Below are 18,405 nucleotides of genomic sequence, written 5' to 3'. Positions count from 1 at the left end.
CAGCCCTCATTTTATATCACTAGACAAAGATATAGTAAGCCAGTGTTTCATAAGGACTGCTTGGAATTAAGCCAACATTATAAGAAACTATTGACTCTTTCCTGACAATCTTTGAACCATAAACCAACAGCTTTTCAGCAAAAAAACTTGGAATAAAAATGCTGTCTGGACATATTTCATGAAATCTTACTTATTTTGTTATATTTTGTTCAAATACAAGTCACTTAACTCATTTCTGATGTTTGATCAAGCAAATAACCTACAATTTGTTTTTCCAGTGCACTTGTAACTACAGAGTTTACAATTTAGTTTATCCCTGGCACAATAGGAAACTTCTGTGATTCCAAACCTAAGCTTGAATATCTCAGGATATTTATGAGAAGCATAATGAAATTACAATTCTTTCCCCTTTCATGGTGAAATTCCTTTGAAATCTGAATGCTTCACGAAAAAATGTTCCCAGATGCCTATCTCTATATGATTTTGATTAAAATGCCTCTGCTACTCTTGTGTTCTCATGCTTGAATGCAGTGTTTAGATTTCAAATAATATATAAGTCAGTCATGGGAAAGGTGAAGTTGTATTTAGTAGGTAAAAATAATGAACAAATGGCAGACCAGATTAGACTACTAATCTGCCACCTGTCAGCAGACCTTATGAGGCAATTGGTTGGAAGCTTTGGTAATGCTAACTACAATCAGCTTGCAGAACCTAACTACTACATATATTCCTGTTTTAAATTTTTAAATCCAAAGTAGCTCAGGTTCAAAATACGCAGATCTTTACAATAAAGCTATCTTTGTTATATGTGGTTATGTTCAGGGTAGTTTTTTTGCTCCATACCTCACAGAATCACAGAATCACAGAATGGCTAGGTTGGAAGGGACCTCAAGGATCATGAAGCTCCAACCCCCCTGCCACATGCAGAGCCACCAGCCTCCACATTTAATACTAGACCAGGCTGCCAAGGGCCCCATCCAATCTGGCCTTGAACACCTCCAGGGATGGGGCATCCACAACCTCTCTGGGCAGCCTGTTCCAGCATCTCACCACTCTCATTGTAAAGAACTTCCCCCTGACATCCAACCTAAATCTTCCCTCCCTCAAGTTAAAACCATTTCCCCTTGTCCTGCAGTTATCTACCCTTCCAAAGAGTTGATTCTCCTCCTGTTTGTAGGCTCCCTTTAGGTATTGAAAGGCTGCAATGAGGTCACCCCGCAGCCTTCTTTTCTCCAGGCTGAACAAGCCCAGCTCCCTCAGCCTGTCTTCATAGGGGAAGTTATCAGCCCCCTGCTCATCTTGGTGACATCTACCTCCATTGCCATGTTACTTAAACAGTTGTTTTGAGCATTAATTAACCTTTAATCTGTAGAGGTTCAGAATACCCAGATACTCTTGCCACATTTTCCCAAACATATATCTGACAGTGGCCAACACCAGCCCATGATACAGAATGATTTATGCAAATTCCAGCTATTTTTGAAGGTCAAGACAAGATCTAGATACAAAGTATCAATCCATAATATTTTGCACCAAGGGCACATGGGATTTATACTAGTTCTGTCTACATGGCAGCTAGCAGTCTTCTGGAGAAAAACAAAGAAATAAATAACAGTAAATAGGAAAAGTAATTATTGCTTTTCTACTTAATGTGTGATCTCTTAACTTTTAAATATATTTTCAATAACTACAGAGATGTAGTATGATTTTCAGTAAATTGTTTAACATTGCAGTGTTTCAAACACCTGTATATCAAAAGGGAAAACAGAAATTCCCATCCTTATGTTTTTGAAAGCAGGGCAGGAACTTAACACTATATAGTGTTTAAGTCAGTATAATTACTGAGAACAAACAGAAAGTAGAATTTGAAGTAGTCAAAAGAGACAAATACATGGTCCAAGACGATTCTAGTGCCCTTGGCAAGGTGTAAATGGAAAATTAACAGAAGATAAACCATCAAATCATAGGATTATTTGACTAGGAAGGGACACTTAAAGGTCACCTAGTCCAAATCTCGTGCAATGAACAGGGACGTGTGTAGTTCAATCAGGTGCTAAGAGCCTAGTTGTCTTGCTCCAATTTAAAAGAGGGAAATGAGGTTCTTTTAATATCTGTATACCCAGTGTGAGATTAAGAAACAACGGTTCAAATGTTGGTCCAACCAGTTCATTATAAATCCTGATTAGGGAGACGGGGAAGGGAAGGAGGGCAATAGAAAAGATAGGAAAGAAGCAAGAATTGCTTAAAGCGGGGCTAGTCACCACCAGGATCCAGCAGCGGTCCCGTTGCACGATGTTTCAAAGGTCCGAGGCAAAAGCAGCAGGGGGGAGAAGCAGCGTGGCCGGCCTTGGGCAGCAAGCAGGTAGCACGACTATCCAGGAGGAAGCAGAGGACTCAGGTAGCAGGCCCAGGAGAGTCTGTCAGCATACAGGAATTCTGTAGTGAGGAATGTGATGGCTGACACCTTTGTTCTTCTTCAGCATCACGGTAGAGCGCAGAGCAAGTCCAGGATGAAGAGAGGCAGGTTGTGAGGCTTCTCATGGCAGAAACCTCTTCTTCTTCATGAGGAATCTGTTTCCAGAAAACCTTAACCTCATGGTTTTCGATTCTTCTTCTATCCTCCTTTTTCTCCTGCCTACGTGACATCCCTGGGTGCTTGGGTAAGAGTCATGTGCAGCACCTCCTGAGATGGCCATCTTCCTTGAGATAAGCCCACACAAAAGACCGCTTCACGGCCATTAAGCTGCAGCTTATCTCTCTCATTGCCCCTGGCCTCGTCCATCTGTGCCCCTCAGACAAAGGATTTCTCAACCCCTGCCCAGGATTTGCTTGGACTTGTTCATCTGTGTCCCCAGCAAGCTTTGAGACAGTGATGTAAAAGAATAATCTCTTACACTAGTACAGCCTGGCCTTGAACAATTCCAGAGACAAGGCATCCACCACCTCTCTGGAGAATCTGTTCCAGTGCTTTATGACCCTTGTCATAAAATACTTTTTTCTTCTATCCAATGATAATCTCTCCTCCCTTTGTTTGAAACGATTTCTCCTTGTCATATCACAACAGACACTGGTAAAGAATCTGTCTCCTTTTTCCTTATAATCTCCCTTTAGATACTGAAAGATATCTCTCCAGAGCCTTCTCTTCTCCATGCTGAACAGCCCCAGCTCTCTCAGCCTGCCCTCATAGGAGAGGTGTTCTATTCCTTGGATCATTTATGTGGCCCTTCTCTGGATACATTCCAACAGGTACACCTCTCTCTTGTAGTGAGGACTCTACATCTGTACTCAACACTCCAGTTGAAGTATCACCAGTGGAGAGTAGAGGGACAGGATCTCCCTTGACCCACTGGCCAACACTTCTTTTGATGCAGCCAAGGATAGAGGATAGCAACTGATCTTCTGGACTGTGAGGGTATATTGCTAGCTCACGTTCAGCTTACCACCCAACAGTATCTGGCAGTTGTTTTTGCAGGGCTGTGCTCAATAATTTCATTCCCAGTTTGTATTGATAGCAGAGGGTGCTATGACCCTGTCCAAGACCTTGCACTTGGCTTTCTTGAATCTCATGCACTTCTCCTGGGCCCACTGCTCGAGCCTGTCTGGGTGTCTCTGAATGACATCCCATCCATCAGGTGTGTCAGTTGCCCCACAACCACAACACACAGCTTGATGTCATCTGTAAATTTGCTGTGTACTCAATCCCATCATAGAGATCACTGATGAAGATAGGAAAGAGTATCTGTTCCAGTACTGATCCCTGAGGGACAATATTCTACACTGAACTCCTTCCAGACTTTGAGCCATTGACAACCTCTCTCTGGGTATAATCATCTTCTCTTTCATCAAGCAATCTACCCACCAAATCCATATCTCTTGAATATAGAGAGAAGGATGTTGTGGGAGACCATGTCAAAGGCCTGACCAAAATTCAGACTGATGAAATCAGTGGCTTGTCCTTTGTCCACTGTTGCAGTTTATCATAGAAGGCCACTAGGTTGATCAGTCAGGAAGCCATGGTAGTTTGTGGCCTCATATCATCTCCTGGTCTTCCATGCACCTTGACATAGTTTCAGGAGGATCTGTTCCATAATATTCCCCTAACAGAGGTGAGGCTGACAGGTTGGTAGTTTCCTGGGCTGTCCATTCTACATTTATTGAAAGTCCAGTCACCAGGGACCTTACCTGACCATCATGATTATTCAAATGTCATTGAGTGTGGCTTGGGTCCATGCATTCCCCCACCCTATTTAGTCTCAGAACCAGGCTGAACCAGGCCAGAACTATTTCATTTATATTGTTAGACACTTTTAAAAAAACAAACAAAACAAACAAACAAACAAAAAAACCTTGAATGTTCTTCAATCCACAGAGACCAAAAATATTTTTCTCTTATGTTGCAGTTAAATCATTCCTAGGTATTTAAGAAGCTGGTCCAAATCCAAAAATCTGCAAGAATTTTCTGTAACTGTGTTCCTCATCTCTTTCATCATTGCTGTATATGCCAATAACATATGCTGTAAACAGTTGAACTGCCTTCTGCCACAACAAAATAAAATGTCTGAGAGTCTTTGTGGGACTAGATCCTAAACAGTCTAAACATTATGCTTATTTTCTGTAGTTCTGTGCAGTTCTCTATCTGTTCAAATAGAAAGGGATTTGAAAATGTAATAGATAAGGTATGAAGAGATAGAAGACAAAAAAAAAAAAAAAAAGAAAGAAAGATTTTATTAGACAGCTCAAGTTGCTAACTTAAAAAAACATTATACAAATGAAATTACCATACATTCGTTGACAAGGTACTATGTCTGGCTGAACATAGAAAGCAGCAGAACCTTTTGCTGATGACTGAGTTTACATACAGAGCAAGTAATTTCAGTGATTTTTCTTTTCCCAGCTGGAAAGGTGCATACATAAACATAAACAGTAGCTGTCTTCTCCTGTCTGTAATTGAAAGAAAGCAATCTTCCATTCCCAAAGATTTCCAGTCATCTTGTGGTGTGGAAAACAGTACATACCTACACAGAGCATTTTCCATAGGTCATCTGATAAGAATACTGAGAAGACAATGAGGAAAATTCTCCCTTTATTTTTATTCTTCCAAGGGTGATGGTGAGAAATATATTGGTCATTACAAACTGATAACATGAACTCCCCTTCACCACTGTTACTGTCCTAGACAGAAACAGACATGACAGTAACTAAGTGAATACAGTAAATACTATGCAGTTGGATGCTAGTACCTAATTCCAAAGTATAAGATAAATAAATAAAGCACAAACCAAATGCAAGAATGTAATGCTCCCTTGAACTCTCAAAGGGTTTCTTCGTTTGTTCAGTATCTCTATACTTAAGTGTTTTGTTAATAGTTACTGACAATTAACCACCTAGGAAATTTCCACTAGCAATTCTAGAATTAGCAAATTTTGTAAACATACTAGTTCTCAAGGCTGGCTTTTTACTATAGTAGCATTATTCCTTCCTTCTGCTTTGATTAGGTAGTGACTCATGTACAATTTCCTCATTTATCAGTCATGCTATACAGCTTCAGACACTGCCTGAACAAAGAAAAAGGAAGAAAACATGAAAAAAGTACTTAAATATTTTCTGAAGGTCTTCGTTCTCTAGCATTACGCCAGCTATGGACAAATATTTAACCATTCACTTTGACCAAATACGTTACCAAGACCACGGCACCCGCAGAAATTACATGTAACAGCAACTCTCTTTTCCAAAGCCTACTGGAACCCTGTGGTAAAGCAGACTTTGCAGCCTTCTCTGAATCATGGAAAAGAGCCTTCATTTTTTATTGCACTGTATCTTAATAGACAGTAAATCCACACAATCCTCAGAGGCAAGATTTGAGGAGACCTGAAAATAGCCCAAAAATGTCTGATGACCAGTAAATGCCAGTTTAGGCTTTCTAATCGTTTGTCATGAGCACCAGATCAAAACAATTTTCAGCTTATCCAAATAATTGGTGTTACATTTCCACATTCCAAATAATGTTGAATCCCATCTGAATATGTAGTGTTCTTGGCAGACTCTGACTTTCTTTCCACGTACAGATTTCTACAAGCCTCCCAAGACAGATGAAAACAAGAAACACGTTTATATTTAAAAGCTGCAGCCTCCCCTTCCTCTCACTACACACAGTTTTAAAAGTTGTTATATATCAAAGCTAGATAACAACATGCTTTTTTGTGATAAAAAAAAAATAATAAATAATTTCTGTAGAGGAATTTGGTTAGTTCATGTTTCACCAAGAGATGTTTCTTATCTAAAACACTTCAAAAAGCATTTTTGATATACATATAACTTAGAAAATCTTAGCATAAAATATTATTCTCTTTTTTTTTAATATGTGGCTTGCTTTTGAAATTCTGTTAAATGTCTTTTTGTATAGAATTGCTCATAAAGTTTAGTTGGATATCAGGAAAAACTTCTGAAGAAAGGGTTGTTAAGCACAGGAGTAGGCTCCGCAGGGAGATGGTTGAGTCACTATCCCTGGATGTGTTTAGAAACTGTTTGGATGTGGTGCTCAGGGACATGATTTAGTGGACTGTTATTCAGGTAGTATGGTTAGGTCGTAGTTGTACTTGACGATCTTTAAGGTCTTCTCCAACCTGAGTGATTCTATGGTTCTACAATTCTATGATAAACTTCCCTGTGTATCTGTAAGGGAAAAAAGAAATCACACTCCTGAAGTTCAATAGTATCATTGTATTCCTTTCTCACTATGTAAAAATGAACAATCTGATTCTTCATTTTTATTTGAAGTACCAGTCATAGTTTATAACAACTTTTCTGAACTTGATAAATAAAACACTGTTTTTAATTTGAGTAAAATTCAAATTAATTTCATTTGTAGACTCTGATATATATGAATTTGCTTTGCCATGAGTGTATTGTTTGTTCTGCTAACAAATACACATACATTTAGATTAAATACTACTATTCAATGCACAGAGTATTCTTCGGTTTATCATTTCTGTTATTTCTGTTAAAAGTCCAATGGGGGGGATCACAAGCTACACAAAAATCAGAATTCATCACTGACTCACACAACAAATCATATACTCTCAAAAATGAGAATCTAATCAGTACATGTTTTTAGAAATTATTCTGTTATGAGAACTGTAACATAAAGAGTCCTTAACTTGTTTATAGAATCTAACAGATAAAAGTTGCGTAGCTGTCACTCAGGATATTTGGCATTATCCTTGTTCATTTTGTACGGCAAAATGGCTCTCCCTGACAACTCTCTAGAAAAATACTAGAGCCGCGTACAAAATTCTCATTGATAATTCAGTGATAATAAAGGAAGAAAAAATTGTAAGTTATTTATAATTATATCGCTTAAGCTTAGTGCTTGGAAATAAATTCAATATTATATGTGTTCATTCAAAGTGAACCAAGTACTGTGGTATTTATAGCTCTGTATTGAGAGCTTTATGTCTCATCTACTCAACTTCTTTATCCTTACAGCTCTCTCTGCTCTCCCACTCCATCACAGATTCATTTCAAATGCAATAGCTATATAATTAAACAAATGTGTGTTTTTTTTAACAGAACCCTTGATTTATTGTATAATGTCTGGTTAGAGCAGACATGCAATAGAAGTGACGAAAATAAAAGAAGTCAGCAAGAATTTCATTGATATTCATTAGTAATTTCTATTGCTAATATTTTGCATTTTTGTTTCTTCCAGGAAAAACTTCCACTTGCCATCATAATAATGACTGTCTAGAAAGTGTCCATGGGACCAAATAAAAATAACAGAATCACAGAATCTCCAAGGTTGGAAAAGACCTACATGATCATCCAGTCCAACTATCCACCTATCACCAATGGTACTCACTAAACCATGTCCCTCAGTACAAAATCCAACCATTCTTTGGACACCTCCGGGGTTGGTGACTCCACTACCTCCCTGGGCAGCCCATTCCAGTGCCTGATCACTCTTTCTAACGTCCAGCCTGAACCTTCCCTAGCGCAGCTTGAAGCCATTCCCTCTAGTTCTATCACCAGTTACACGAGAGAAGAGGCCAACATCCAGCTCACTACAACCTCCCTTCAGGCAGTTATAGAGAGCAATAAGGTCTCCCCTGAGCCTCCTCTTCTCCAGACTGAACAATCCCAACTCCTTCACCCTCTCCTCATAAGACCTGTGCTCCAGTCCCCTCACCAGCTTTGTTGCCCTTCTTCAAACATGCTCCAGGGCCTCGATGTCTTTCTTGCAGTGAGGGGCCCAAAGCTGGACACTGTACTCGAAGTGCGGCCTCACCAGAGCTGAGTGCAGGGGGACAGTCACTTCCCTGTTCCTGCTGGCAACACCATTCCTGATGCAAGCCAGGATGCCATTGGCCTTCTTGGCTACCTGGGCACACTGCTGGCTCATGCTCAGCCAAGCATCAGTCAATACCTCCAGGTCCATTTCCCGGGGGTTGTTGTGGCCAAAGTGCAGGACCTGGCACTGGCTTCAGCCCAGCTATCCAGCCTGTCCAGATCCCTCTGTAGGGCCTCGCTACCCCCAGGCAGATCGACACTTCCAGCCAACTTGGTGTCATCCTCAAACTTACTGAGGGTGCCCCCATCAATGCCCCCATCCAGGTCATCAATAAAGATATTGAGGACAGGCCCCAGCACTGACCCCTGGGGAACACCACTTGTGACTGGTCACCAGCTGGATTTAGCTCCATTCATCACCACTCTCTGGGCCCGGCCTTCCAGCCAGTTCCTTATCCAGCCAAGAGCGTACCTGTCCAAGCCACGGACTGCCAGCTTCTGCAGGGGAATGCTGTGGGAGACAGTGTAAAAGGCCTTGCTGAAGTTGAGGCAGACCACATCAACAGCCTTTCCCTCGTCTACCAGAGGGTCACTAGATCATAGAAGGAGATCAGGTTGGTCAAGCAGGACCTGCCCTTCGTGAACCCACATTGGCTAGGCCTGGTCCCCCAGCTGTCCCGCACATGCCGCGTGATCTCCCTCAAGACAATCTGCTCCATAACCTTCCCTGGCACCGAGGTCAGGCTGACAGGCCTATGGTTCCCCAGATCCTCCTTACAACCATTCTTGTAGATAGAAAAATAAAAGAAGGAAAAATAAATAAATAAAGGAGAAAAGAAAAAAGAAGAAAAGAAGAAAAATAAGAAAAACATCTACATTCTGCATATGAGTCAGACAAAAATCATTAGACTATTTGTCACAAAAAGTAAAGAGCAAACATTATTTTTCCTCCTAAATAATCTCCAGACAACAATTTGCTTGTTCTGCGTAATTCAGTAGTGGGGCAAAGAAGAAGATGGAAAGTTTGTGTTTCCTGGATGAATGAGCTCTCTAATACATGAAATATCTATATAGGAAGCTCATACTTTTTCATGCCTGAGGGTGTGTGGGGAGGACAAGTGGCATCTCATCTGAAAGTATCAGGGAGTAGCCTTGTACTGAAAGAAATTTGATGAGCATGCACTGCAGTGGTCAGGCTGAGGCAGACAACCATAGTAGGGGACCACAGCATTTCCTGGAAGACCCACGCTCCCAGACCCACCTCCCAAGGAACGGGAAAGCTGCCCAGACCTACAGCTGTAGGGAACTCCAGAAGCTGGAAGTAACCCTGGCATTTGAGAGCAGAATATGGTGTCACAGGGGCAAGTGCACCCAGTTCAATGAACTTTCTGAGCAAGTGGCCAGGTTGTAAGGGGAAATGGCCAGACATATCCAGGAATCTGAGAGAAAGATTGATGGATGGTATTGTGCAGTAAGCAACAGTGGCAGACTAACAGCTCTGCCTTAAGTCCCTATGAAGACAGACATTAACTTGCAGGACAGAGGAGAGAAGACCCTCATCTCTGCTTGGAGAAGGAGGACTTTCGCCTTGCCCCTGAAGAGCCTCTGTGCGACAGATACAAGGCTCTGGGACAGGAAAAAGGAAAAGGACTGGGCAAAAGCCCATATCCAGGAGACCACAACACATTAAATTTGTCTAATCAAGCACCCAGATTAGAACTTGTACCAAAAAAAAAGGAAAAGGCAAAGGATGCAAAGGAAAAGACTCCGTGGAGACTTCATTGTGACCTCCCAGTACTTGAAGGGAGCATATAAACAGGAGGGGGAATGGCCGTTTACAAGGGTAGATTGTGATAGGACAAGTGGGAATGGTTTTAAACTGAGACAGGAGAGGTTTAGATTGGATACTGGAAGTTTTTCACACAGAGGGTGGTGATGCACTGGAACAGGTTGCCCAAGGAGGTTGCGGATGCCCGATCCCTGGAAGCATCCAAGGCCAGGCTGGATGTGGCTTTGGTGGTTGGTGACCCTGCACATAGCAGGGGGGTTGAAACTCGATGATCACTGTGGTCCTTTTCAACCTAGGCCATTCTGTGATTCTATGATTTTATGTTATTAACTGGGGACTCCTTATGGAGAAGCACTGAGACATTCATCTGACATCTGAACAATCTTTCTTTCTGCCAGGTGCCCACGTTCATAATATCAAGAAGAGGCTTACAAGTTTGATAAAGCCAGAAAAGTACTACACATTCCTGCTCTTTCAAACAAGGTTGCACGAAGCTACAATGAGGAGACTACAAAATATTAAAAGAAACTTTTTGTCCCTTTGAAAAATGCTGAAGGGGTATGGAGCACAGTCTTCTCTATCCTTCCAGATGGAGGAGTGAGATATGGGAAGAAGGAGGTAAACACACTGGGAGATTGATTGCATCCCACTCAGGGATTTGATTTCAATAATCTCACATGCAACTTTGAGAAACTGTGCCTTTGACATTAGATGGGTTGTAATTCCAGGTGAAGAGTGTTCTGAGCAGCAAGCTGCCTGGCTTCTGGCCTGAGTATCAGAACTTTAAATGAGGTTCGACAAGGAGAGAATATGTACTTCTGAGTGATAGATAGCAGCCAAAGAACACTGTTACTTTTGGAAGTAACAGGGAAAAACGTCAAAACTGTTCCAAAGGAATTATAGAAGTTTCATCCAAGAAGGTAATATGGCTGACATCCCAGCTAAAGTAATGCCTCTGCATCAGTAAAACAGCATAAGTTGACAGAGTTGGAAACCAGGGTGCAATTAGAAAACTGTAACCTAGTTTTTATCCCAGAATCATGGTGGGACAAATAGCAAAACTGGAACACTGTGATGAATGGATACAAGTATTTTTGAAGAGAAGTGTCACACATCCCAGGGCCCAAGGGAACTGTTTGATGTAGCCACCAAGAGGCTGTCCATCATATTTGAAAAGCCCTGGCTGCCAAGGAGGTGCCTGGTGGCTGGTAAAAGAGAACCATCACTTCCACTTTTGAGGAGATAAACTGCTGGCAGACTACAAGCCAGTGAGTCTCAAGCCTATGCCTAGGAATACAGTGGAACAGAACCTCCTGGAAGCTATATAAAGGCACATGCAAGACATGGAGATGATCTGAAGCAGTGAGCCCGGCTTCACCAAGGGCAGATTGTGGCTGACCAGTCTTGTGGGAGACCATGATGGAGTGACAGCATCAGTGGACAAAGGAAGAATAAATGATGTTGTCTACATGGACTTCTATATGGTCCTACAACTCATCCTTACCTCTAAATTGGTGAGATATGTATTTGAAGGGTGTTCTATTTGGTGGATGATGAGTAAACAAGATGGCCACAGCCAAAAATCTGTGGTTAGTAATATCAACAATATAAATAGTTGGATTGAGCACACCCTCAGGAAGTTTACAAAGGCCTTGGATGCTTGAGAAATGGGCCTATGTGAGCATAACGAGGTTAACAAAGCCAGCTGCAAGGTGCTGTACCTGGATTGGTACAACCGCAGACCTGCGTACAGGCTAGAACTCTTGAGAGCAGACCTGAAGAGAGGGAGTTGGGATTCAGAAATCAGGATACTGAGCTACAGCAAAAAAGGTGAGGGAGGTGATTGTCTCCTCTGTTCTGCTCTTATGAAGCCTCAGCTGGAGTACTGTAACCAATTCTGAGGCCTTTAGAACACTGGAGTTGTTAGAACAGGTCCAGAAGAGGGACATGAAAATGACTGAAGGACTGGAGCACATGTTTTATGAAGAAATGCTGAGGGAGTTGAGAATGCTCAGCTTGCAGGAGAGAAAGTTTCAGGAATACCTCATTGCAGCCTTTCTTTACTTAAAGGGAAATCATAAACAAGATGGAGACTGTCTACTGACACAGTCTGATAGTGATAGGAGAAGAAATGTTTCTATACTAAAAAAGTGGAGGCTTACGTTTGTTGTTACAAAGGAATTTTTCACCCAGAGAGTGGTGAGGCACAAGCTGTACAGAGAAACTGTGAATGTCCCATCCCAGAAGGTGTTATGTGTACAAGTCTATGGGATCCCAGGGTTCTGAAGGAGCTGGCTGAGGTGGTTGCCGAGATGCTCTCCATCATATTTGAGAAGTCGTGGCTGTCAGGTGTGGTCCCGGATGACTGGAGGAAGGGTCACGTCACTGCCATTTACAAGAAAGGGAGCAAGGAGGACCCCGGGAACTACAGGCCGGTGAGTCTCACCTCTGTGCCTGGGAAGATCATGGAACAGATCCTCCTGGATGACATGCTTGATCACATGAGGAAAGGGTGTGTGATTCATGACAGCCAGCACGGCTTCACCAGAGGAAGGTCATGCTTGACCAATCTGGTGGCCTTTTATGATGGAGTGACGGCATCGGTGGACAAGGGAAAGGCAACCGATGTCATTTACCTGGACTTGAGCAAGGCCTTTGACATGGTCCCCCACCACATCCTTATCTCCAAATAGGAGGGATGTGGATTTGATGGGTGGACCACTCAATGGATAAGAAACTGGTTGAAGGGCTGCAGACAGAGGGTGGTCATCAATGGCTCTATGTCCAGGTGGAGGCTGGTAACAAGTGGCATCCCCCAGGGCTCTTTAACATCTTTATCAATGACATCAATGATGGAATTGAGTGCACCCTCAGCAAGTTTGCTGACGACACCAAGCTGAGTGGTGCAGTTGACACGGTTGAAGGACGGGATGCCATTCAGAGGGACCTCGAGAGGCTAGAAAGGTGGGCCCGGGTGAACCTGATGAGGTTCAACACAGCAAAGTGTGAGGTTTTGCACTTGGGCTGGAGGAATTCCAGGCATCCATACAGACTGGAAGGAGCAGTCCTTGAGAGCAGCCCTGCAGAGAAGGACCTGGGGATCTGGATAGATGAAAAACTTAATATGAGCCAGCAGTGTGCCCTTGCGGTTCGGAAGGCAAATGGTATCCTGAACTCCATCAAGAGAGGGGTGGCCAGCAGGGACAGAGAGGTGATTGTTCCCCTCTACTCTGCTCTTGTGAGGCCCCATCTGGAATACTGCGTCCAGGTCTGGAGCCCACAGTACAAGAAAGACAGAGAGCTGTTGGAGAGGGTCCAGAGGAGAGCCATGAACGTGATCAGGGATCTGGAGCATCTCCCTTATCAAGACAGGCTGAAGGAGCTGGGCTTGTTCAGCCTGGAGAAAAGAAGGCTGCAGGGTGACCTCATTGCAGCCTTTCAGTACCTAAAGGGAGCCTACAAACAGGAGGGGAATCAACTCTTTGAAAGGGTGAGTGACAGCAGGACAAGGGGAAATGGTTTTAAGCTGAGGGAAGGGAGATTTAGGTTGGACGTCAGGGGGAAATTCTTTACAGAGAGAGTGGTGAGGTACTGGAACAGGCTGCCCAGAGAGGTTGTGGATGCCCTATCCCTGGAGGTGTTCAAGGCCAGATTGGATGGGGCCCTGGGCAGTCTGGTCTAGCATTAGGTGGGATGGTTGGTGGCCCTGCGTGTGGCAGGGGGACTGGAGCTTCATGATCCTTGAGGTCCCTTCCAACCCTGGCAATTCTGTGATTCTGTGATTCTGTGTTCAAAGCCAGGTTGGATGGGGCCCTAGGCAGCCTAATCTAGAGGGTGGCAACCCTGCCCACGTTACTGAGACAGGAACTAGATGATCTCTGTGGTCACATCTTACCCAAGCCTTTGCATATTTCCTTAATTCTATGATGATGATTAGTGTCTATGTTTTTCAGCTAATATAATATTCAATTTTCCCATCGTAAAATTTCAGTAGCTGGAATAATTCTGCAGCCAATTGATACAACCTACACTTCATTCAAATACAGTTATTTTCACATGGGCAGAAATACAGAAGGGTGACAGCTCACTAATTTAACTAGTTGGTGGGCAGAGGAATACTATTGTGAGTTCTGCCAAAAGATTTAAAATCTTGAATTACTCAGTAAGCTTTCATTTTGATCTTGTTGGTTTTTTTTTATATCTATGTAACAAGTATCATTGAAAAAAAAAAAAAAGCAGACAAGAAAAGCAGATTTATCAATTTATCCCATTATCATTTAAGAAACTGAGATCAATCTTGATCCAGAAAAGAATAATCTTTTAAAGAATCAAACTCAACTGAGACTGCAAAAACAATATTTGATCTAAAAGTCTTTATTGGAAAAATCTTCTGACAGACTGATATGAGTAAGCATTTTTTAACTTAGTGGAAAGTCAGACAATATAGTTCATAAAACACATTGCCAGCCATAACAACAACAAAGAAAAAGGTATTTTCACAATACCACACTACCACAATTCAATTACATTTGTCAGAAGGCATTTTTCTTGCTATAAATATTATCAGTGGTGGAAATGTCTGTAACTAAAATAAGATAAAACATGATCAGTATTTATGACGCAGTCTCACTGTAATGGAAATTGAATTTCAAAGATCCAGAGTTTTGTTTTTTTAAAGATTTCTTTTTATAGAAAAGGAGAATTGTTAACTGAAATAGTTCTTTACTGACAGTTGTTCAGTAGCCCAGAATCTAAGCTCATTCCCAGAGGATAGATGTCTGTATCTTGAAGACTAGCATTATTACTAACAATGCAAATAAAGACTTCTTACAGACAGCCAGTAAAGGAGAATACACCACAGCATCAACCCAAGAGAAGCCTGTACAAATAGTCAGCACAAGCTAGTACAGGCCTATCATAATTCTTGTTCAGCATTCTCCAGGCCAATTTCTTTACACTTTGCCATTTTGCTCTTCTATTCCAAATCATAATGCATACAGACATAATAATATATTACATATGAATCATATCAACTAGAGTTCTTGTTATAAAGGACTGAGAAAATATGATAAATATCCTAGATATGTTTGTGCTGTATCTGCCAAACACAATGAGGGTAGGGTAAAAGCAGAGTGAAATGCAAAAATATAGTGAAATGCATTGGATATCATAATAAAAAAATTGACGTTTTGATGTAGGAAAGACTCATATGGAAGACTACATCAAATGCAAAGACTACTGAGAAGTCTGGGTAAACATAAGTGTTTTACTAACATCAGTGTTGCATAACAAGTATTAGATTTTTCATGCCAAAACCATCACATCAGGGAATGTTAAGAAGTGAAAATGCAAGCATGAAAAGATATATCATGTTTTAATTATTTTCCACATAAATGTGTATTGTCTTGTTTTTAAACCTCTTGTTGCTACAAGACACTTAAGTAAACATACATACCTTTATTGACTAGAATTTCAAGGGCATGAAATAGGAACAGATCTGCATATTCAAAAGCTCAAATCCTCTATGAATTGAGTATGACAAATATTAGAAGATGAGTATCATGTATCTAGTTTCTTACCTAGGGCATGAAAATCTTAAACTCAAGAATACTCCAATTTGCAATTTGCATGACCTCCATTCCAAGGAAGAAGAAACTTCCAGTTGTATACTGGAATGTTGTATACATACGAAAAGATCCTAATGTACAAGGTATATTTATCCCATTCAAAATTTTATTATGAAATTATCCAAGAAAAAAAACAATTTTAAATCAAATTCATAAAGAAATGACAGATTAAATTCAAGTGAGTAAAGACAGAAATAATTAATGACAGTGTCTTTTTAATTAAAAAATTAGTAATAACTTCTTTCACAATAGGACCATACCTTGACACTTAGGAATTGTTACGTAAGAATAGATGTTTTAAATGATATTTGTGCAATCAATCTGAGTGTTCATAAAGGCAAAATACTTTAATACACTTATCTATTTATTATTACACCACTGTTCTGATTAGCTAAACTCAATACTTGGCACAAAGATCACAAACAGATCTGAGTAATGTTAATTCCCAGTGATGAAAATATGTATACATAGGCAAGGTCACATTCACAGATTAGTGAAATTAGTAAATAAATAAAATCAATAAATACATACCAAATATCAAATCTTACATTATTTTCTGTGAACTGATACTTATGAAGTACAGGCCCACTCACTATTTGTAAACTACTACATGGATCATTAAAGTGTTTAGCATAATTTTATTCTCCTTAATTTCCATTCGAAATGGAATGTCACTTTTTTTTGTCTTTTTGAGAAGGCTGTGCAGCAAATGATTCTTCTTCACATCAAACAAATCATAGATGCAGATTACTGCATATCACTGGATACAGATTTTCAGCACTTTACATAATTATTCTGCACCTCAACAGAAACAGAAATGTTGGCTAATGGTATACATGTCATTTATTTTCATGTACTGGAGATCTAATCCCAGAAAATGATTGCTGAAGAATAGATTAGAGCTCACAAATGTGAGAAGAAGGTGAGATACAGCTGCTATCTGTCCCTTAATACAGCCATTTAGGACACAGGCAATGATTCAAAGAGCAAGCACAGCAGAAGTCTTTTGATGAAATATCACTTAGACTCAGGAAATACCGTCTCTCACTGTTACCCAGATACATAGCTTTTGGGGGAAAAAAAAAAAGTTACAGACAGTTTGATTTGCATCAAACTGTATTAATATGCTGTTTTATGTGCAAAAATGAGTCTTCAAGCCATTACTACTACATAAACTCTGAATTAATTGGTTTTAAGGACTATCGTATGTCTTTGCATGACAAAGACAATAGCAACTAAAATTTTAAACACAAAAATTAGCAAAAGGAAAAGCATGAAAGATTGAGAATATATGTGAATTTTATCCACTGATACTTGCCCCATTACTAAAAATCTTATTCTGAAAGAAATGCCTCCCATTTATTTCAATGGGAACCAAAACAGATACAAAGACTGCAATAACACTAATTGATAGAGCAATTTCTCAGCTACATAATGTTGTTTTTCAACATCATTAGCCATGCTTTTTCACTAGAGATGAACAAGAACCTGCACGTCATGCTCATAAAAATCTTCATGGCCATCCAGAATGCAGCTGCCATTTCACATCATGACTGCCATCACTGAAAAATACACACTATCTCACTTTGCTAGCACCCAGTGTTTCATCTCAGTAAATGTTCAGCAAGTGTCGGTGAATAAACTGGTGAGGGGTCTGGAGCACAGGTCTTATGAGGAGCAGCTGAGGGAGCTGGGATTGTTCAGTCTGGAGAAGAGGAGCCTCAGGGGAGATCTTATTGCTCTCTACAACTTCCTGAAGGGAGGTTGTAGTGAGCTGGGGTCAGCCTCTTCTCTCGTGTGACTAGTGATAGGACTACAGGGAATGGCTTCAAGCTGTGCTAGGGAAGGTTCAGGCTGGATGTTAGGAAATACTACTTCTCTGAAAGAGTGGTAAGGCGCTGGAATGGGCTGCCCAGGGAGGTGGTGGAGTCACTGACCCTGGATGTGTTCAAGGGATGTTTGGATGTTGTGTTGAGGGTCATGGTTTAGCAAGAACCATTCACGATGGGTGAATGGTTGGACTGGATCATCCTGTGGGTCTTTTCCAACCTTAGTGATTCTGTGATTCTATGAATGTCAGTGACTGCAATTTTACATGGAGGGATTCTTAGAATTATGGAATATTCATGTTTGGAAAAGACCTCCAGGATCACCCAGTCCAACCATCATTACCTCTCCATTATTTACACTAAACTATATTCAGTGTGCCACATTCACCCTTTTCTTGGAAACCTCTGGGGATAGTACCACCAGTTCCCTGGCAACCTGTTTCAATTCTTTACTACTGTGTCAGTACATCTTGTTCTATTGCTGATTGCTTGTGAAAGGAGGCTGAACCCCACCTCTCTGCATCTACCTTTCAAGTAGTTACAAACAGCAATAAGGTCTCCCCTCAGTCTCTTCTTCTCCAGAATGGGCAATCCCAGTTTCCTCGATCACTCCCCATAAGACTTGCATTCCAGACACTTTACCAGCTTCATTGCCTTTCTATAGACATGCTTCAGGGTCTCAATGTCTATCTTGAAATGAGGGGCCCCAAACTGAAAAGTATTTGAGATGCAGCCTCACCAGCACCAGGCAGAGAGGCACAACCACCTCCCTAGTGCTATTGGCTACACTATTACTGATACAAGCCACATGCCATTGGCCTTCTTGGCCGCCTGGGCACACTGCTGGCTTGTGTTCAGCTGGCTGCCAGCTAAC

The 18,405-nt window shown here is 41.2% G+C and overlaps 1 pseudogene; it reads left to right on the top strand.

Moving 5' to 3' along the window:
* The first annotated feature begins 7,864 nt into the window (after positions 1-7,864).
* On the top strand, positions 7,865-11,067 carry LOC149912935 (uncharacterized; annotated as a pseudogene).
* The last annotated feature ends 7,338 nt before the right edge of the window (positions 11,068-18,405 follow it).

Source organism: Phasianus colchicus, chromosome Z (assembly GCF_987193195.1).
Source record: "Phasianus colchicus chromosome Z, bPhaCol1.hap1.1, whole genome shotgun sequence".
Classification (NCBI taxonomy): domain Eukaryota; kingdom Metazoa; phylum Chordata; class Aves; order Galliformes; family Phasianidae; genus Phasianus; species Phasianus colchicus.
The sequence above is the reverse complement of the archived record's forward strand: the minus strand, read 5'-3'. Positions and strand labels throughout refer to the sequence as shown.